The sequence below is a fragment of the Pseudophryne corroboree genome, chromosome 5 (genome assembly GCF_028390025.1).
Source record: "Pseudophryne corroboree isolate aPseCor3 chromosome 5, aPseCor3.hap2, whole genome shotgun sequence".
NCBI classification, from domain to species: Eukaryota; Metazoa; Chordata; class Amphibia; order Anura; family Myobatrachidae; genus Pseudophryne; species Pseudophryne corroboree.
This window is the reverse complement of record NC_086448.1, coordinates 119,881,573-119,904,416: the sequence shown is the minus strand read 5'-3', so window position 1 is coordinate 119,904,416 and position 22,844 is coordinate 119,881,573. Positions and strand designations below refer to the sequence as shown.

The 22,844-nt window shown below is 42.6% G+C and overlaps 1 protein-coding gene across 2 annotated transcripts in view; it reads right to left on the bottom strand.

The window, feature by feature from the left end:
• The window catches only part of GPR158 (G protein-coupled receptor 158), a 490,037-nt gene that overhangs the window by 417,127 nt on the left and 50,066 nt on the right, over positions 1 to 22,844 (bottom strand). The window lies entirely within an intron of this gene.

Genomic DNA, 22,844 nt, shown 5'->3' with positions numbered 1-22,844 from the left:
ATGGCCGCCACCCAATTCCCCCCGCATCGTGGCAGCCCTCAGCTATGGAGCAAGTGACGGCATAGGTTTTGCACGCTATGGGCCAATGCTGAAGAAGCGTCACAGTCCCCTAGCTAAAATACACAGGGGCGACAGGGATAAGCGAGCTCTGTGCACATAGAGATACACTGGACTCGATCGCATAGCAAACTGACAAAATGGCCACCGCTCGTGAACCCCCACTTCGTGGCAGCACTTGGCTATGGAGCGAGCGACGGCATATGGAGCGAGCGACGGCATATATTTTGCAGGTTACGGGGCAATGCTGAAGGAGCGTCACAATCCACCAGCTAAAATACACAGAGGCGATATGGATAAGCGAGCTCTGTGCACATAGCGATACACCGAACTCGATCGCATAGCAAACTGACAAAATGGCCGCCGCCCAATTCCCCCCGCCTTGTGGCAGCGCTCAGGTATGAATTTTCCAGACACTCGCAGTAAATGGTCAGTTTTCACCCACAAACGGCCTCTTCCTGTCAATCGCCTTGCGAACGCCTGTGCTGTGGTTTATGCCTTAGGGGACTCGGACGCTCATACATGTATTTCAAAAGCATGGTATTTTCCACCACCTCCCCCTACCCCCATCGCCCTTCCCCCCTGGGAGCCTGCACAGTTCATGCAGTAGACAGGGAGGGAGTTCAGGTCAGGTACAATACACAAACGCCGACGATCTACAGTACTGTGTTGCTCAGTTAGTTGCGTCAGAATACGCTAATTTATATTTACTGGTACTGTATGTCTATGGGTGCTTATTACCGCTGTGTATTGTATATAGCGGAATGAGTCGCTCCTGCAGATTTACTCTGATTTATATGAAACCTGTGTGCACCCTTCCATTGAATGTATTACAAAGAAAAATAATAATAATAAAGTGAATGTCACGGGAACACAAAAAAAAAGGTTGGCACTTTGGAAATCGAACCCAGGACTCTCAGCGTGGGAGGCGGGAGCCTTCATCGCTAGCCCACGACGCTGCATGGAAGATTCACAAGTTCATGTGTAAAATGACTGCAAAGAGCGATTCCTTCCCATTGGTGTTGGTTTATGCCTTAGGGGACTCGGACGCTCATAATACAAAAGCACGGTATTTAGTGCACTGTACATACTTTAAAGTCAATGAGCTACATTATTCCTTTCACACATTAGTTGTGTCTGCATACACAATCTTTAGTTGTGTCTGCATACACAAGTGTTTTAACATGTTTGTTTGTGTCTGTATAAACTATTTATTTATTTTTTTAACTCTCTCCGTCTGACCATTAGTCACCATCTATTAACATTACAGTCGTCACTGACCATTTGCCAGAGCTTGTAGATCAATCCGCCGCTATTCGATCTAAAGTACTGGATTAGTGGAGCATTAGCTAGTCGCGCCTCAACGCGCATGTCAGTGATTAAACTCAGCAAGCAAAGCTATCGCCTAGGCTGTGCAGTGTGAAAGGGGCCATGCACGAATTCCCGGGTCGCCTGACCCGGTAATTCAACCCTGGTTATAAAAAGGGTTATTCCCGGGTCAGGCGCAGTGTGAACGGGTTACCCGGGATGCTACCCGTTACCCATTCATTGTATAGGGAGAGACGGTGCGGAGATGATGTCATTCCCAGCGCCGCCCCCACACCCGATGCAGATTCTGTCCACGCCCCTGGACGGCAATCCGGCCCGGCATATTGGGGGTAGGTTCCAATTCCCGGGTTGGACTTGGCATTGGGATCTGAAAGCAATATAAGTCACCTGTGCTCAAGTATTGATATAATGGACTTTTAGAGAGTGATCCATTTCTTGCGCATGTGTGTGATGTTTGTTTCATTGAATTGACTGAGAAATGGTCTGAACGCATCAACTCACAGCCATCGCAAACAATTAAATTGTCCTGAGATACCCATTTTCCACTGCCGCAATAACCCGGGTTATTGGCGGGTCTAGTCGGGTCACGTCGCAGTATAAAAAGTCCTTGAAAAATAACACGGGTCCACTGCCTCGGGAATCAGACCAGGGTAGCTACCAGGGACAGACCCAGGGAAGATTGCAGGGTGACGTTAAAAGCCTATGGAGAGCCAGCTCATCAATGCTTGGAGATGAAATCATCTCCAAGAGCAGGCAGAGGGAAGACCCACCACTAACCCTGAAGGGTAAACGGGGTTTCAAATTGCTGTGACGCGGCTTGAAACTTTAGGCCCAATTCAACATGAAAAGCTGATACCCGGTGCAGGGTGCGCACACAGTAAGATGAGACGGCATCTCACATGTGCGAACGTCTCTGCCTCAATGACAGGCAGAAGCACTTGCGGGGCAGGAGGTGGCATCGCATTGTCTTTTTAGGGGCATCGCGATGGCATTGGGATGGGGTGCGGTCTGGCCGACTCAGGCGTGTCCGGCCGTTTGCAGGACAGGCTGTAGTGGCTGCGTGATGTTACATGTAGCTACTACGACCCAAAAGATGGCGAGTTGCCGTCTGCCTTAGCAGCTAGGCTGCTTTCGCATGTTTGGGGTGGGGGTGGGGAAAGCAGGACCCGGCATGCGGGGCAGACTTGCTTGTGCTGTGCGTCCCCTCGCCTGTCAGTGTACGGTTCTCCAGAGGTCCAAAACCACTCAAATTTTGTTGATCTGAACCGAGCCAAAACCGAGCAAGAATAATCCCAGTTCGAATCTTCCCGTGGTTTGGAATTTGGATTTAAAATCCGAATTTCAGGTTTTGGATTCAGTTTGGATTGCAAAAATATCATGATTTAGCTGTTTTTATCAAAAAATACAAATAAATCCGGAACGAAAACCAAAACCAATGAGGCGGTTTATGCAAAACCAAACGCAAAACCCTTCAATGAATTAGAACCAAAACCAGCAAAAATGCCAGGGCACATCTCTAACCATAATGCAACTTCGTTTTGGCATGTTTCTTATAACTATTAGGTGCATTTATCAATAGTTTTACTTAGGAGATATCAAGTTACACAAGCATCGTCATCACACCTCCGTCTCATATCTTCTGTGGGAACAATGGTGTTTTGTTCATATGTTTGTAAATCCAGTCATCAGGACACAGAGACATGTGAGTTCACTGCTGTGCTGATTATTCCATCACCAACTCCAGACACACTGCACACTGGGCCACCCATTTCCCAGCATCCCCCTGGTCCCAGGGACCATCACTGAAGATTCAGGCTTACACATATTAGCATTCTAATACACTAACATCACAAATGGTGTTGCCAACTTCATCAAGCTATAGAAAGCTAATGTTTCCACAATCAGAAGATAACATTAGCTGACACTGTTGTGGGCACTGCATGGTTGAGACTTACCTTGTCAGACCCCTCCCCTGTGTGTCTGCAGTTCCTCCTCCTCTGTACCCCATTGATCCCTGGCAGTACGGAGCAGGGACGTGCTAAAAGGCTCAGGAGGCACTGTCTTGCACCATAGCCAGAATTACACACAAAATATGAGTCAAAGGGTCCGTGCCGTAACTAGACATTTTAGCATTGTGTGCAAGAAACAGCATTGGTGCCCCCATATACAAATAAGGGTCAGTGCGCCACAGGGGGCGTGGTTTCATGTGGAAGGGGCATGGCCACAGAGCTCCCTTTTACACATTACGCCAGGCATAGCTCCCTTTTATACATTACATTAGGCAGAGCCCCCTTTTACACAGTACGGCAGGCAGAGACCCCTTTTATACATTACGGCAGGCAGAGCCCCCTTTCACACATTAAAGCAGGCAGAGTCCCCACCCCCACCCCATTTTTTTTACACAGTCGTCTTTAAAAAAAAAATATATATATTATTGCAGGCAGTCCCCCTATTTACACATTATGGCAGGCAGTCCCCATTTAAAAAAAAAACATTATGGCAGGCAGTCCCCCTATTTAAACATTATGGCAGGCAGTCCCCATTTAAAAAAAAACATTATGGCAGGCAGTCCACCTATTTACACATAATGGCAGGCAGTCCCCATTTTAAAAAAAAATATATATTACGGCAGGCAGTCCCCCTATTTACACATTATGGCAGGCAGTCCCCATATATTTTTATACATTATGGAAGGCAGTCCCCCTTTCATGGGAGAGAGAGAAAAAGAGAGAGAGAGAGAGAGAGAGAGAGAGAGAGAGATACTCACCTGTGACCTGCGATCCGCCATCCATCTGCTGGGCTATTCGGTAGGCTAGGTATCAAGGCAGGCTGCAGAGAGGCAGAGACCCGGGAGCTGGCTGTAGCGCTCCCGCGTCCCCTGCAGAGGCGGCGGGAGACAGGCACCAGTGGGACTCGGAGCTGGGCACTCAACGACCCTTCAGAGGCGGCGGCTCCAGCGGGAATCAGGAAACAGCCAGCGCTGCAGAAGTGCGGGGAGAATGCGGCGCTCAAAGTCCTACAGAGGTGGCGGCGGAAGACAGGTGGCAGCGCTGGACTCTATAGTAATGAGTACAGTGGCTGGGACCATGCCAGGGGGGCAAGGGGGGATTTAGTGCTGTCGGGGTTGGGGGCACCTTCAGTGCATGTGCGCTGTGGGCAAGGCACCATCGGCACACACCTAGTTACGGCACTGCAAAGGGTACATGTGGGCGTTATACACAGGTGCAGCAGTATAAACTCCTAGAAATTTGGTGAGTTTTGATCAGAGATGCATGGAAAAGATAGACGGAGGAAAGGGGTGGGGTGACACTGCCTCACCTGCCATAAACTTTTTACTCCAGAGTTTTGGCTATAAAAATGATTAGAATAATACAAAGAAGATATTTCAAAAATATTATTTGTATTTTTCATATACTATTTACAGTCAAATCTCTGGCACAAACGTTAGTATGACAGGAAAGACTCTGCCTCACCCCACTGCATGTCACTGATACAGACGCAAGACCAGTGGCGTAACTAGGGGTCCGCAGCCACTGCGAGCGTTTGGAGGCGCGCAGGGCTGCGGGGCGCCCTAGCTGCCACTGATCTCTGCTGGGAAGGAGGGACACGGAGGGCACAGCGCGCGCCTCTACTGTGTCCCTCCTTCATCTCCGGCGGCAGCAGCGTTTCAGTTTAATGAAGTGCCCGTTCGTGAGCTCTGTTTGGCTCACGAACCGGTACTTCATTAAACAGACATGCCGCTGTCACCGGAGACGAAGGAGGGTCACAGGAGAGGCGCGCGCTGTGCCCTCTGTGTCCCTCCTTCCCAGCACAGCAGCGGGGGAGCCCAGAGAGGGGGTGTTGTACCTGGCACTGGGGGGGGGGAGCATATTTGGCACTTGGTGAGGCATATTTGGCACTGGAGGGGGGGAGAGCATATTTGGCACTTGGTGAGGCATATTTGGCACTGGGGGGGAGAGCGTATATGGCACTGGGTGGGGGCATAGTTGGCACTGGGGGGGCATAATTGCACTGTGGGGGGCATATTTGGCACGATGGGAGCAAATTTGGCACTGGGGGGTGTATGTATACCTGGCACTGGGGGGGAGGGCATATTTGGCACTGGGGGTATATGTGTACCTGGCACTGGGGGCTTATGTGTACCTGGCACTGTGGGGGAATATCTGGCACTGGGAACATATGTGGCACTGAGAGCACAGCCCTAGCAACAAGCATTACCCCCTGGTTACAAGCACAACACCCAGCTCATGAAATCCCTGGCAACAAGCATTACCCCCTAGGAACGAGCATGACACCCGGTGGTGCATGAAACCCCTGGCAACGAATATTACCCCCTGGCAACAAGCTTGAAACCCAGCACATGATACCTCTGGCAACAAGCATAACACCTACCGCATGAAACCCCTGGCAACGAGCACAACACCCTGAGTATGAAACCCCTTGCACCGTGCATGGAACCAAGAGCATTAAACCTATGGCAATGAGCAGGTAATTTAAAAGTAATTAGAATCCTTACTGTAGGACTTAATGTGTAATGGGCATTGCGGTATGTGGCATAATGTATCACGGACATTGCGGTGTGCGTCATAATGTGTCACAGACATTACGGTGCATGGCATACTATATCACGGGCATTGTGGTATGTGGTATAATGTCTCAGGAGCATTGCAGTGTGTGGCATAATGTATAACGGGCATTAGGGTGCATCAAACGCCCCATGAATTTTTAAAAGTAAGAAAATTGATTTGTCCCCATGCTACATTTTTTTGAATTGTTAAGGATATATTGCATACCAATGTTGAAGAATCTGAGATTATATTTATGTGGCCCATGGACCATGCCCCTGAAGATTAAAGATTTCTATTAATTTCTATTTTTCTATTTATTTTATTTTATTTCTATTTATTTCTATAAATTTCTATTTATTTTATCTGAAAAAGAAATAATGATTTGATTAATGATTTGTGATTTGGATGGGAACAGCCATGATAGGCCCATGAGGCTTCATGCTATTCCCTTTCTTTGTTATGTTCTTATGTTCTTAAATCAATGTAAGACACGCATTCATGGCACACATACAAAAGTTGGCTTCGTTTTGCTAAAGTTAGTTGTTTTGTATAATACAATACAGTACAATACAATATAATACAATACAGACAAGTCAAATCGTACATCAAAAAAAATTTGCACAGTTGTTTCTATGCTAAAAAGGTACATTTTAAGAATAGGGACAGCAAGCATTCCGAATGTCGGGTCGTTTGATGCACCCTAACGGGCATTGCGGTGTGTGGCATAGGGTATAACAGGTTTTGCGGTATGTGTCACAGGCATTACGGTGTGTGGTATACTATATCATGGGCATTGTGGTATAATGTCTCAGGGTCATTGCAGTGTGTGGCATAATGTATCACGGACACTGTGGTATGTGCTATAATGTATCAGGGTCATTGCAGTGTGTGGCATAATGTATCACGGACATTGTGGTATGTGCTATAATGTATCAGGGGCATTGCAGTGTGTGTCATAATGTTTAACGGACATTGCGATGCCTGTCATAATGTGTCACAGGCATTACGGTGTGTGGCATAATGTGTCGTGGGCATTATGGTGTGTGGCATATTGTGTCATGGGCATTATTATGTGTGGCATAATGTCTAAGGGCCATTGCAGTATGTGGCATAATGTATACTGGGCATTACTATACGGATGAAAAATTACAAATAATGTAAGGGGCATGAATCAGGATTATTTTTTTTCCTGTGGTGGCCAACGTCTGGGCGTGCAGGTTGCAAAATTGGGGTATAAGGTAGTCTTTTCCTGCAATGTCACGCCCCTTTATGCAAAGCCACGCCCATTTCTGCAAGGTCACGGCCCCTTTTTCACCACTTTACTTGTGACAATTATAGGGGGGGGGGCAGAGAATTTTTTGGCTTGGGGGAGAAAAATTTCTAGTTACGCCACTGCGCAAGACCATACCACCAGACCACTGAACTTTCAAAAGGGAGAACAAGTATGTTTTGGGGGTATAGTGATTGACAGTCTTCTACCATTTGGAGGGCAGCACTGGGGATGGGCGGGGTGACGAGATCAAGATCTCCGTCAGAAGATGTAGATTTTCTGCCCTCTTCGTTGGATCTGCGACAGCCAGCTTGCGTGACCCATGGCCGGCCGATGGTGTTGCAGATGATCCGACGCTGCGTTCTAAGACGCAGCTCGGATCACTAATGCAAGCAGGAGGCGATGGCAGCTCCAGCCACATCTGAATCAGGCACCTGGTTGCCATTTTACATACGACAGTGTGGCTGTTAGGAACATTTCGACATCTGAGAAAATTCCAACACGTCTAGACTGTAATTTCCAGAGATTTGTTTTGTACTGCAAATACCTTGTTACTTCATTAAGAGGTTATTAGTATCTTGTATAAATGCCTTCCAGAGAAAGCATTGCATGCTGAGTATTTGTACATAGCTGTTTTGTGAGACTAAATGTGTAATTTTAGTGTTGCCTTCTTGTTCGTGTGCCATGTACTTATAAGCACATTATAGCTACAGGCAGAGAATAATGCACCGCTGTGTAGGTGGTTATACATGGAAGACTAGTGTATGTATTTTGTTCTCCAAAGGAAATCACAGTCAGGAACCATTATCTGCCGAACCAGGGTGCCTGGGAACGACTTGAGCACATTAAGTTAGTTTAGTGCAGTAATTCCTCTTTTGCGCTTTCTACAGATCTCCGCCTCTTGCTGAGATAATTTCTCCATTAGGTCGGAGCAGAATAACAGAACCATAGGGATGATTATACGCACTCCTTTATTTGTAAACAGCTTTAGATTCCAATTTATTTCTCTTCTCAAAAGCAGATTAGGTTTATATTCTATCCACATAAACATATCTAACAGGAATATGGAACTTGTAACGCAGCTAGAAAATTGTACCTTTGGATGTGTGTAATGAAGTTATTTTAAGTATGAAAGTATTGTTTATTTATTAATAGTAAATATGGCTTCATTTTTATGTATTGAATGGATTTTACAGCTTTGAGATATTTTAATTTATGTGCAACACACCTTCCTGCTATTTTTTTTAAATATAAACTGCTTTCATTTCTTAACTTTCTTGACTTCATTTTCATCAATGTAATTATAATGGTCGGACAATGCTGTTATTATTTGTTACCCTTACAGCATATTGAAGCTAGCTATGCTCTTTGCATTTGTGTATCCAGAGGCCACCGTGGGTGTCATATCCAAAGTCATTCAATAGATATAACTACAGTAATTGGCAATATAAATGGCATTTCATTTCACAGAACAAAGACATATATGGGCCGTTGTGTTTTTCCCCCCCATAAAGTAAAATTTGTAAGAGGCCATATGCATGGGCCTGCAACCGGAAGTTGTGGTGCCCAGTACAAGTGGAACAGACAGCCCCCTCCCCCCCTGCCCTTTTCCACACCCCGTTTCTTGCCACTTCCTTTGCAAACTACATTTAAACTTCTCACTTTCACAATGCCTCACAACCATCATACAATATTCTGCATCCTTGTGACCACCATGCAATACCCACAGCATCCCAGTGACCATAATACAATACATAGAGCACCCCAATACAATACACAAAGACCACAATACAATACACAAAGCACTATAAACAGCGATAGAGCATTTCAGTGACCACTATACAATACATCGTGATAGAGCATCCCAGTGACCACCATGCAATACCCAGAGCATCCCCATGACCACCATACAATACATAGAGCTCCCCAATACAATACACAAAGACCACAATACAATACACAGAGCACTATACACAGTGATAGAGCATCCCAGTGACCACTATACAATACATAGTGATAGAGCATCCCAGTGACCACCATGCAATACCCAGAGCATCCCCATAACCACCATACCATACACAGAGCTCCCCAGCAACCGCCGTATTATACACAATGACAGTACATCCCAGTGACCACTATACAATACATAGCGACAGAGCATCCCAATGACCACCATGCTGTATACAGTGACAAAGCATCCCAGTGATCAGCAACACACAGACGATGGAAATTATTTCCGTTAATACTGTGCTCTGTACAAATAATCAACATAACAAACAAGGCCTGGAATTTGGATTTAATAAATCTTCATATTAGTGTACCCAACATAATAAATCTATTAGCTGGTGTCCCCAAGAAAATAAATCTGCAAACTGGTGACCCCCCAAAAATAAATTTGGATACTGGTATCCCTAAAAAAATATATGTGGATCTTAATGTCTCAAAATAATACATCAGTAAACCAATGCCAACCAAAAAGAAAACCTTTTTGGTGCACAGAGAGACAGCTACACTTACATCACCAATGCTCTCTGAGTTAGGAAAAAGAACTGTAGTAGCCCCCTTCTGATCTGATGCACCTTACAGTACCTCATCATTGGACGTGTCATACTTTATGTGACACACAATGAGGGAATGGATCTCGTGCATTACCAGTTGCATGCCCCACCCCTGTGAATCTGCAGCGACAGACCCACTGTCCAATGTGTCGGTGAGTTCACAGTATACAAAAAAAACCTGGCTGCGGGCTACGCTGTGTGGGCCCCTTTTGCTGTCCAGGCCCTTTGCAGGTGTACTGCCTGCCTGATACACGATCTATGCAGAGTATATGTCATTCATATCAGTCTATGCCCCACTGCATCTTACACTCTAACAGGGAGATGTACTGTACTAAGCAGTGAAAAGGAGTGGAGAAGTGCGCCAGTGGAGAAATTGCCCATGTCATCCAATCAGCATTGAAGTAATATTTATAGTTTGCATACTATAAAACTATACAGAGCAGCTGATTGGTTGCCATGGGCAACCTCTCCACTGACTCACTTCTCCACTCTTTTCACTTCTTAGTACACCCCCCTAAATTCCCTAACATACTGTGCAAGCACACACACGCGCACGCACACACACACACACACACACACACACACACACACACACAAACTCCACATACTGTACAGTAGGTGGGCTATAACTGAGAATTGAACTCATGAACTCAGTTCTGTGAGGCAGTATTGCTAACCACTATGCCACCACGCTAGCCTCTGTTTAGTACAGAGAACTATCAATGAACAAATTGCTAAAAATGGGGATCATGTTGAGTTATTCTAGTTCAGTTTTCATAATTTCCACACTAGTAAATCTCCAGTTATTCCTTGAATAAAGTTACGGTTTCTCGTCAATCACACCTTGTCTTGAACACTGATGGCAATTTTTTTATTCCTATGAAGCATTATGGGGCAGATTCAGTTGATGGAAGGTGAATAATTACTGACTAATTAAGCCAACTGGAAAACTTTATTGCTTAGTTTGTCCTTAGGAAGGGGTGCCGCCGGGGTGCTAGAGCAAATCCATGTGCTTTTTCATAGAATAAATGATTTTAGCAAAAATCAGACTTGCTCTAGGGTTGCGTGAATTCTATAGAAATCACTGCACCTTCGCTGGGTTTTCAAATAGTGCATTGTGAATTACAATTTTTTGGCCCACACAGTTTTACAAGTCTTCATAACACATATAGAGGGCGCATCAAAATGCATGATGGCTCTAACTATACCACACTGTACAGGGTTCTGCATGGCAGGCAGGGCTGGAGTTGAGTTGACTTTTCTTATATTTGGGCCTTTGTATTTTTTTATGTGGTATCCGGACTCTAGGTCGACACTGTCTATGTTGACACACATTAGGTGGACACCTATTGGTCGACATTGAGTAGGTCGACACAGGAAATATGTTGACACGACCATTAGGTCAACATGAACAATGTCGACGTGGAAAAAGGTCGACCTGCATTTTTCACTTTTTACATTTTTTAGAACTTTTTCATACTTTACGATCCACGTGGACTACAATTGGGAACGGTAACCTGTGCCGAGCGCAGTGGTAGCAGAGCGAGGCACCTTGCACGAAGCATGGTGAGCGAAGCGAGCCATGCGAGGGGACGCGGTGCACTAATTGGGGTTCCACTTCACTTAACGAAGAAATGACACCAAAAAAACATTTAAAAAACTCATGTCGACCTTTTTCCATGTTGACCTTGTTTATGCCGACCTAATGGTCACGTTGACCCATTTCCTGTGTCAAACTAGTCACTGTCGACCAATAGGTGTCAACCTAATGTGTGTCGACCTAGACACTGTCGACTCTGAGTCCCATACCCATTTTATGTGTAGGAAACCTATATGTTTTACAACATCAAAAATCTATGAAATAACTGAATTTGGACAAAAAAAAAAGTACATAATTTCTTATTCATTGTTACTCAGTTAATGTTTTATTCTCCAACTTTTAAATATAAAGAAAATATTACCTCACTTCATAAGCATGATATTCTAAGTAATTTAATGCATTTTTAATAACAGCGCAATATATTTAATATAAGATGTTTCCACAAACACCGTTCAGGCTGCAAAACAAGTGCATTACTATGACCTTGCAAAGGCCAGTGATCTAGATTTACACATTCAGGTTGTCTCCTGGGAATTAGCCTGCTGCATGATCTATTATCTGTCCTAACTATAATTCTAAGGATGAGTGATATTGTCTTCTCTTCTCTCTGAAAAAGGAACACAATAAAATAAATTCTATGAACCAAAATTATTATTCCACTTGGCAGTCAGTAAGGGTATTATCTATCTACTTGTTTAAATATTAATCGGACATCTAGTTTCGTGTAATTTAGACTCGCTTATATGGGAAACCTTGAAATCTAATTTAGAGAAAAAATAATATGTATACAGTACAGTGCCTAATATTGCTCCATCATCTTAGTTCTTCTGTTGTGATGAATCTACAGTATGCACCAAGGCTGTCACTCAAGATAAATGATAGTATTATATATACAGGTTGAATATCCCATATCCAAATATTCCGAAATACGGATTATTCCAAAATACAGACTTTTTTGACTGAGATTGAGATAGTGAAAACTTTGTTTTTTGATGGCTCAATGTACACAAACTTTGTTTAATACACAAAGTCATTAAAAATATTGTATTAAATGACCTTCAGGCTGTCTATAAGGTGTATATGAAACCTAAATGAATTGTGTGAATGTAGACACACTTTGTTTAATGCACAAAGTTATAAAAAATATTGGCTAAAATGACCTTCCGGCTGTGTGTATAAGGTGTATATGTAACATAAATGCATTCTGTGCTTAGACTTAGGTCCCATCACCATGATATCTCATTATGGTATGCAAGTATTCCAAAATACGGAAAAACCCGATATCCAAATTACCTCTGGTCCCAAGCATTTTGGATAAGGGATACTCAACCCGTATATATATATTTATATATATATATATATATATATATAATACTATTATTCATCTTGGTGCATACTGTAGATTCATCACAACAGAAGAACTAAGATGATGGAGCAATATTAGGCACCGATTTTTCAAGTCTTGGAGAGGAAAGAACCAGCATATCAGTTCCTAACTGTCATATTACAGCCTGTGTTTGAGGTTAACATGGATAGTATCTGTCAAAAGTCCAAGTAGGTGAGGGTGTCCAGAGGGCCCTCTATCTGCTGTCCTACTGTCCTATCTGTGCTGTCCACATAATGAACTTCCTGTTGTTTGGCTGTTGACACCCCAAGGGATTCATTCTGCTCAGAGGGTAAATAGCCTTCCCCATGAACAGGTGGTGAAGTGCTGAGTAAGCACAGGAGTGAAGGAAGAGGAGGCAGACAGTTTCATGAAGTATGTGACGTGAGGGGTCATAGAAACATTGGTGCTCATTTACAATTTTGCTATAGAGCACCCACAACTCTACATATGATGATGGCCCCAGGACTATGCTTAGACAGATTACCAGGACTGTACATCTCTGTAGTATTGTTGTTAGCTACCTATGGTGCTCTAGCCCCACCCCATCCACTAATCCCATCCATTAAACACGGGACAATCTGTAGCATTGATTTTCGTGTTTCTCCTAACTTTCAAAATTTGATGAAACTTACAAGCTGATGCATCCTCATTTCCTCAATTTAACTTATTTTGGTTAGGAAAGAAAACAGAAACATGTGTTTACCACCCAGGAAATGAGCCATTTGCCAGACTTTGCTGCCATCATCTTATCTACATGTCTAGTAAATATAAATCATGCTCTGGGGACCACTGACACATACAGTACTGTAAGTATGAATGCAAAGAAAAAAATCCAATCATTTTATTACACAGAAGTAAAGTGCGATGATAACTTTAATCCAGATTAGCTCCATATAATATTAATTTCACCTGAAAAATTATGTCAAATAGTCAGGTTTGATCAAGTACTCTTGGGTGTAGGTACCTTGAAAGTGCCACCTCTCTGTTCCTAGCAATCACAGATAGATACAGGGAGATATGTATCCAACCTTCTAAAGAGTGGACAGGTGGAAGTACATTCTCTAAAATGATAGAAGCTGATTAGCTGCTATGGGCAACTTCTCCACTTGTCTCCTTCTCCACTCTTTAGCAGGTTTGATACATCTCCCCCTAGGCAGAGATGTATCAAACCTTCTAAAGAGTACAGGTAGAGAAGTTGCCCATTTCAACCAATTAGCTTTTAGCTATCATTTTATAGAATGTACTAAAGAAATGATAGCTAAAATCTGATTGGTTGCTATAGGCAATGTCTCCCACTGTCCTCTTTGGAATGTTTGATACACCTCCCCCTCACTCTCTTCCTGTCATAGTGGTCCTAGTCTAAATCAGACACAAAAAAACACTTACTGTATATAACCAAGTCTAATGTTAGCTGCCTAGGTTGACCGATTGGAAATATCCTTGGCTGCATATACATTAAAGTTGAGCCAGCAAACCCATAGTGAACTAGCGCTATTTCAAAAGTGAAAAGAAAAGGAAGAACGATTGTGCTGTGAGAAGAGACGTCAGCAGACTTTATTTCAACTGGGTGTTGGTGTCTGTGTGAATACTGAAAGTGTAAATGATGGCATAAGCTCTGCTTCCTAAATGTCAACTGTAGTAGGTGATAGAAGTGCTGGAGGAGGCCCAAAATACCTGAAAGCCTAGGGGCCCAGTCATGGATTAATGTGGCCCTGCTGAAGATGAAACCTTAAATAGACATACAGCAGTAGGCCCAGCCAAGCTAGTTTATATCCCTGTAAATGTCTACATAGTGATTAAGAGGAGATCTATGGTAAAGAGAAATCAATTAGAAACAAGTAAATATAATAGATTGATACACTGGCGTTTCTATAATAGGTGCAATGTGTGCAGTGCACACGGGCCCTTGGGTCATCACAGCATACACCGCACCCATGTTTTAATACTTACCTTTCCAGAGTCTCGCACCGGGTGCTGCAGCCGCGGCAAAAATCACTGTAAAAATTGCTGCTCCACATGCACAGTAGTAATTAGCCTCTGGAACATGGTGATCGCCATGTATCCGGAAACCTGTGCATGCACAGTAGACTCCAGAACAATGCTGTAGCCTACTGCGCTGCGGAGAGTAGGGCACCCCCCCAGAGTCTGCACAACGACTCCCTTCTCTGTTAAAAAGCCCCTGGTCTGACAGTGTTATCATGGGAAACAAAAAAATACTACTGTATCTTGAGATGGCTGCAATTTAATACACACTAACGTAACACTACAATATCCTTGCCGCAGGATGCATAATGCGCTAAGAGGAAAAGGTTACCATGCTTCAAATAACCTTATCCTGCATGTAAAGAAACATAATAGATCTGTGCTACTATAGTTCAGGTAATGGTTACTATTAGGATTCTGTTGCAAATTGGCAAAACTTTAGCAGAAAGTATCCTTACATTTGGCATTTGTAATATGGGTAACAAATCTTCTGCATAAAGAAACTACTGGCTGACCTATTTTAATTTTAATGCTAGAGTCAACCTTAGTGTATGATAAAAAAAAACACAGATTTTTTAAACGTCAAATCAAAAATATATTAAAATATCAAGAATAGAATCTATAGATAACGGTTACAGTTATAACGGTAGTTGCATTTCATCATCATCAGTCATCTGATCAATTCAGTAAAACTTCATTCTTAAATTCATTGTGACCGTACTCTGCTGAATGAACAAACACTTCTGCATAGAATGATGTTTTCCTGTAGCATGAGAAATGTGTTTCCATGGCAACATGTCCCAGGTAAAATGATTCCCTAACCTTGCTTATACATAACTCCGTAGCCTGGCTGATGATATCTGCCCGGCTGTGTAAAGTGATGATGACTAATAGATGATCTTAAAACGGCCATGCCTAATTAGCAAGCTCATGAAAGTACTAGATTACAATCCATAATAATATAAATATAACTGAAGAATGAGTTGTTATCGTTTATTAATAAACTCTAATATTTCCTCAATCACTGGTTATTTCTTCTAAGAGGGTTGTTTGTTAACAATAACAGTAAAATACAGTATGCACAAGGAATCAAGTAGACGTTTGTTTTCACTGTTGAGTAACAGTAATAGTAGGCATCGGTATCCGGACAAACAATGGTAGTTGCTCGGTCATTCCTGGAGATAATTATGTATCAGGTGCTGGAAAGGGGGAGGGGTCACAGACAAACAACAGGGGGGGAATGGGGGGTGCAAATCCCCACCCTTAAATTTCCCTTCAGCACACTAAAAATTACCTGTAACCATACCTGAACCTATCTGGTAACAGAAATTCAGAGAATTAGTCACACGTTTGCAAACACATGTTTAGCTGCTGAGCCACTTCACGGCTTCTCCGATAGCAGTCCTAACACTACATAATAGCAGTGCCCACATAGGGCCTTACAATTTGTCTGGGTCGACACCACTTAGGTCGATACCCATTGGTCAACAGTGAATCGGTCGACACAAGCAATAGGTCGACGCGGCCATTAGGTCGACATGAACAAGGTCAGCATGCAGAAAGGTTGACATGAGTTTTTCAAAAAATGTTCTTGTTTGATCTTTTTCATACTTTACGATCCACATGGACTACAATTGGGAACAGTAACCTGTGCCGAATGCAGCGGTAGCGGAGCGAGGCACCTTGCCTGAAGCATGGCGAGCGAAGCGAGGCGGGGTTCCTGGTCACTTTACGAAGAAAACAACACCAAAAAAATATGAAAAACTCATGTCGACCCTTTTTCATGTTGACCTTGTTCATGTCGACCTATTCCTAGTGTCGACCTAACCACTTTTTCGACCAATAGGTGTCAACCTAATGGGTGTCGACCTAGACACTGTTAACCCTGAGTCCCATAGCCGTATGCCTCCAATTTGGCCACAGACATAGGTGGTCTAGTCGGCTGGGATCTGGTCATGTGGCATTACTGGGACTTGATAATGTGACTGAAGTGACCAACAATCAACATTTACTCACATATCCAAAACAACTCTAGTTGATTATGATTGGATTATTACTGTACATTAGGTGTATAATCTGTTCCCAGACTATTTACTCTATATGAGCTGCAATATTGTGAAATGTGAGTCTTGCGTAAGTTGCAGTGAACAAATAAACTTAATTGCTGACTGGTTACTATAATTTTAATGTGGATGTATCCCACTGAGCAATGTTAATAAATAACATTGTGTTTAAAGCTTTAATGTAAATTTCTCACCTAAAAGTGACCAAGACATATTTTAAAAGCCTTACAAGCTTTTCTTTCTGCAATGCTTCTTTTCCAGATGCTATGTTCCGCTCACCTCACTTAGCCATAAGGCGGAGGGTTCTTCCCTCCACCTGTTCCAATTGAAGCAAAGTCTCGAGCAGAAGTACCCCAGCAGTCTATACTGATTAATTCAGCCAAGACAGAAGGAGAGAGTGAGCACAGCGAGTGATTACAGAAGGAGCAGTCATCCAATCAGGTGACATGTTCACTTCTTCTTCTGTGTCCTTCCCAGCTGAATCGGCACAGATGGATGGAGCATCCTGCACTTTTAGGGTACAACAGATGCTTCACAAACATCGTGGATTCAGGTAAAGTTTGGTGCTTGATAAAAGAAATAACACCCTACGTTGAAGCATAAAGCAGTTACATAGAAAGCATAATGTACTGGTAGATACATAATGCACAGCTTGACAGTGTTACCACACAGGACATTGTTTAAATGGCAAGAGCAGATTAATTTGGACCTACACGCTGTCACAAAACTGACCACAGATCAATACTGTATGCCTATCTAGGGGCATTACCTAGAACTTTGTGGGCCCTATAGCAACATATTGAAGGGGCCGCTGTCCCAATGATTCTTGAGAGACACATCTCCGCAACAGTTATTAATCTTAATAATACCTTGTTCATTATCTGACCCATAATAGTGCCATAGTTAATATTATGACCAATAGTAGTGCCCTAGATTATTTTATGACCCATCATAGTTCCCTAGTTTACACCATGTCACATTGTAGGGCTGCCAATGCACATTATGCCATACAGTATCCACAATTCATGTTATGACATACCGTGCCCCCAGTTCATATTATTCCACCTTACAGTGCCCCCTGTTCATACTGTGCCAAATTATAGTGCCTCCATTTCATATTGTGCCACATTACGGTGCTCCAGTTCTTATTATGTAACATTATAGTGCCCTCCACATTACAATAAGCAGATCTGATTAAGACACATTACATTGTCTTCCAGAACATATTGTGACACATTACAGTTGGCTCCAGTTCAATTATGCCACATTATAGTGCCCCCTTACCAGTATAACATCCACTACACACTCCTCTCACTGAAAATGTAATGTCATACCGTTCAGGCTGGATAATGGATCAGACCAAATTTTTAGCAGGCAAATCTGGGAAATTGGTACACAGCTTTATAAACTGGGTCTAGGCCCCCTTAAGCCTCCGGGCCCCATAGCAATGACCCCCCTTGCACCCACTATAGCTATGCCCATGCTGCCATCAAGCCTACATAAGCAATCAGGTATGCTTATGTGTGGCTAGCTTGGTAGAGTGTGGTCCTGACTCTGAGTTGTATGCAAGACCAAATGCGTCCGTATCTGGGGGGTCATTCCGAGTTGTTCGCTCTGTAAATTTTTTCGCATTGCAGCGATTTTCCGCTTAGTGCGCATGCGCAATGTCCGCAGTGAGACTGCGCAAAGTAAATTTGCTATGCAGTTAGGTTTTTCACTCACGGTTTTTTCTTCGTTCTGGTGATCGTAATGTGATTGACAGGAAGTGGGTGTTTCTGGGCGGAAACTGGCCGTTTTATGGGTGTGTGCGAAAAAACGCTACAGTTTCTGGGAAAAACGCGGGAGTGGCTGGAGAAACGGAGGAGTGTCTGGGCGAACGCTGGGTGTGTTTATGACGTCAAACCAGGAACGACAAGCACTGAACTGATCGCAGATGCCGAGTAAGTCTCGAGCTACTCAGAAACTGCACAGAGATGTCTTTTCGCTATATTGCAAATCTTTCGTTCGCAATTTTAAGAAGCTAAGATTCACTCCCAGTAGGCGGCGGCTTAGCGTGTGTAAAGCTGCTAAAAGCAGCTTGCGAGCGAACAACTCGGAATGACCCCCCTAGTGTTTTTATTGCAGATTGCCCATGCACAGTAGCAAAAATACACATCTGAGCAGTTACTCTCTGTCCATGAAATAAGAGTAGCTGGGTGTCAACGGGGCATAACTAAGCATATGCACCTAAAAGAATTGTCTTGTGGGCATGTTGCCAGAGTTACACCATTTTGTATGCAGAGGGGTTACCAAGCATGGCACAGGTGTAAGTGCCAACAATGGTAATGATGGCTGATTTAGTGGATGGAGGGCTGGGGGTGGTGCAGTCTCAGAGATTGCAGGACTCAGAATAAGGGCGGATACTCGCAAGAGACTTCCGACTGCAGATGGCGTACAGAATTTTGCAATAGACTTCCGACTGCAGATGGCGTACAGAATCTTGGCAGCACTATGTGTGTGCGTCAAAATCAGGTCCTGTGTCCATTTAGCAAAGGAGGAGGATATACAAAGCACCGTTGGCTTTTTAACATAGCTACAGAAATGGCCATCCAATAAGATCTCATATAAGTACTTCTTGACATATATGAGATCATTTCAAGTTTAAGGTTAATTTGCACCATAATAAAAGACTTTAAAATTACTTTTAAAGACATTTTAATTCTTAGCTTGTATTTGAGCTCATCAAAAATGAAAAATGAAAAATAATAATTTGTTGCTACTGCTGCTGCTATGTTCAAAGGTTACAAGTAATAGGAAAATTAGAATTGTCAACTCCATTCATTTGATTGCAGGAGATTTCAGGACACTACAGGAGTCCTAAAACACGCTGGGTTTAATTAGTCTCAAAAAGCAGGATATAACAGTAGCATATATCGTGCACTAAAAGCAAAATATAATTAGATGGCTTTCATTGAGGAAAATGAAGCACCATGCTCAATACACATTATACTAATTTTCAAAGGAATTAAGAAGATAAAACGATAAAATAAGAAAAGCATAAAACAGGCTTGTTATGCAAAGTTTCAGTTACTTTCATAGTGATAAAGCCTGTTTGAAAAAAAAAATATATAGTGAACGATAAATCTTCAAACTGATTCCCAACATTTTCAGCTAAAATCATCCCCTGAAGACAGTGGGGCATCTCAGCTCTTCTGGCATATGACAGATGAGCACAGATGCAATCTGGTGCTGCAGTCAATGCAGTCAGATCATTTTAAAACTATTTGATATAATTGCCTGCATCGTGGAAATATTTACTGAGAAGAATAAGATCATCCTTCAACCCTTTGCAGAAAAATGTATATACCTACAGTATTTTCTTCTCTTTTGGAGTTTTTTAATGCTTTTTTATCAGCTAAATATTGAGCATACAATGTACAATGTATGGGGTCACCTCCTTGAAATCATTTTAAACACAGACTATTGCCCTTTCCACAAACTATAAATTTGGTTATTCATTTGGCACATTTCATTAAATTGATCAACTACAGCAAGTGTTAACACCAATGTTGTGCCTCATAAAAATCCATACCTTTAGGATCAGATGCAATTGGGTTGATATTGACCATCATTGCCATGTGTGCGGTGAGATATAATTTCTGAACATTGGTAAAGCAATTATTTGTGGTCAGCTCAGTACCTGAACAAACACCTGGTAAAGTTTTTTCATAGGCCGTTGATGCTTAGCAAACACTGATGGTGCAAATGATTGATGGTTTTGCTATCCATGGCGGGGGGTTAGATGTTCCTCCACCATTCATGGTTTTTATTCAAAGTTTTGCAGCCAATGACATGCCTAAACTAACTGCTAGATTGCTAGCTCCTCAGACCAGGGCCCTCTTTCCTCTTGTTGTCAAAACACTCTTCACGACACAGTTCACTCACAACCCTCTCCTACTCAGCGACCATCTTTACCCATTTTTCTCCTGCTGGTAAAGGCTCATCTCTATCTGTGGCCACCAGCTCCTAGTTGTACGCTGATCACTTACTCGTTACTTACATCTAAGCTGTATTATGTTTTGAGAATTGCGGTGCTCTTTGTTACTTGTACTCTATTTTTGTTATTTATTTACTGTAATGTTAAGGTTTTTCTCCCTGTACTGTCCTTTGTATGGCGCTGCAAAACACTTGTGGAGCCTTAAAAATAAAATATAATAATAATAGCCAGGGTGTATTTGCTACATGAAGGGAATAGTCAGGCATTGAGCTGTATAGAATGGACTGTAGAAGAGAATCTCAATTCAGGTAGAGGTGTCTAGCCTGCCTGTGCAAGAGAGAAGGAAGGTGAGGGGGAGCAGCTTGAGTGATGGTTACTAGTGACATGGCCTGTTTTGCATTTCAATGTCCCTGCCCACCCCAGTCTTCTAATGGTGCATTAGAAATCATGTTGGAAGATGCCTTGGAAGTGTTTTCTTTCTCTATGGTAATCAACCATTGATGACTGACAGTTTTCTGCCACTGATACAGACCATCGATGGTGAACCCTTCAATGAACAAAACTACTACCTGCCCAGTGGCCTCTGATGTACTGTAAGTGACAAAAATTGATGTTTATGAATGGCCAAATAAAAGAACGGCAGGCAGAATATGAAAGAACTTGGGTTGTGTAGAAGTCACTCCAAAAGGTGTAAAGTTTTCTTGGTATTGCCATTTATGGGTGTGGATAAGTAGATCTACACTAAGGTCTACAGTCAATAGGTCGACCCCAAATGGTCGAAATGCAAAAGGTCTACAGGGTCAAAAGGTCAACATGAAAAAGGAAGACAGTAGTAACGGTCGACCGGGACAAAAAGTTGACAGAGGTAAACACAAAAACAGTTGACACCATTTTTTGGGGTTTGGGGTGTTTCGCTCACCATGCTTTGAGCAAGGTGCCTCGCTTCACTCTGCACAGGTTACTATTCCCAATCATAGTCCACATGGATGGTAAAAATCAAAAACACTTGTGTTGACCATTATCATGTCGACCTTTTGAACCTACAATTAGATACCTTTGCGCTAAATTCAACAAGAGAAGGTACTCTTTGTTAAAGCTCCCATTAAGCAGAGCCACATGTGTTAAAGGTAAAGACCGTTAAACAGACCTGTTGTGATAACTTGTGGAGCTCCAGCAAGACGATTTGATCACGCATTCAGGATTATTGATTGACTGCAGGGCTAAGGCTTACAATAGTCCGCGGCTATTATAGGGTCCGGGATTTTGCTACAGGCTGGTTCCTGAAACTGTGGACTACTTGACAGCCAAGATTGAGCTTCTCCCAGCCATACATTTGGATACAGACACACATTGAGATCTCCCGCAGTGGAGGTAACACAATCAGTCTGTGCAGAATAGCACTCCCCATTTGCAACTGTGTGAATATATTCACAGGCTCCCTTTTATCAGGTCCTTATAAAGATTGTGGGACAAAACAGCTGCATTAAAGGGATATACTGTACAATATTCTATTCCCTGAGAAGTATTTCTGACAGGTGTGGACACAACACTTCTCATTATATGACTTAAATATGCATGCATTCTTCTAATTTATAGTGATCCACCTCCTATAGTTAATTAGTTGGATGATCTACAGTTAGATAGTTTTTTTAATGTGTATCATTCCTTATTACATTAAATAAGTCATATTTTTCTTAATTGACCAGTTTACAGTATATGAATGTTTATATGTGTGAAAAGTAAAATTGACCTTACCGGAAATGTATATTGAGTAGTGATTTCTTACTTACCTACCTTCTCTTGTTGAAATTACTGCAAAGGCATCTAACTAATTGTATGTTATATCTGTAAAATTGTATACTGTATTTGTTTGCAGCCACAAGCATACTGTACATCTCTTTTGCTGCTTAATATATTATTTTGATTAAATATTTGTTATATAATTAGAATATTAGTAGCGCTGATTTAATTGGATTATCTGACCTTTTGAACCTGTCAACCTTTTGTGCTACCTTTTATATGTCAACATTTTGACCATTAGTGGTCTACCTAT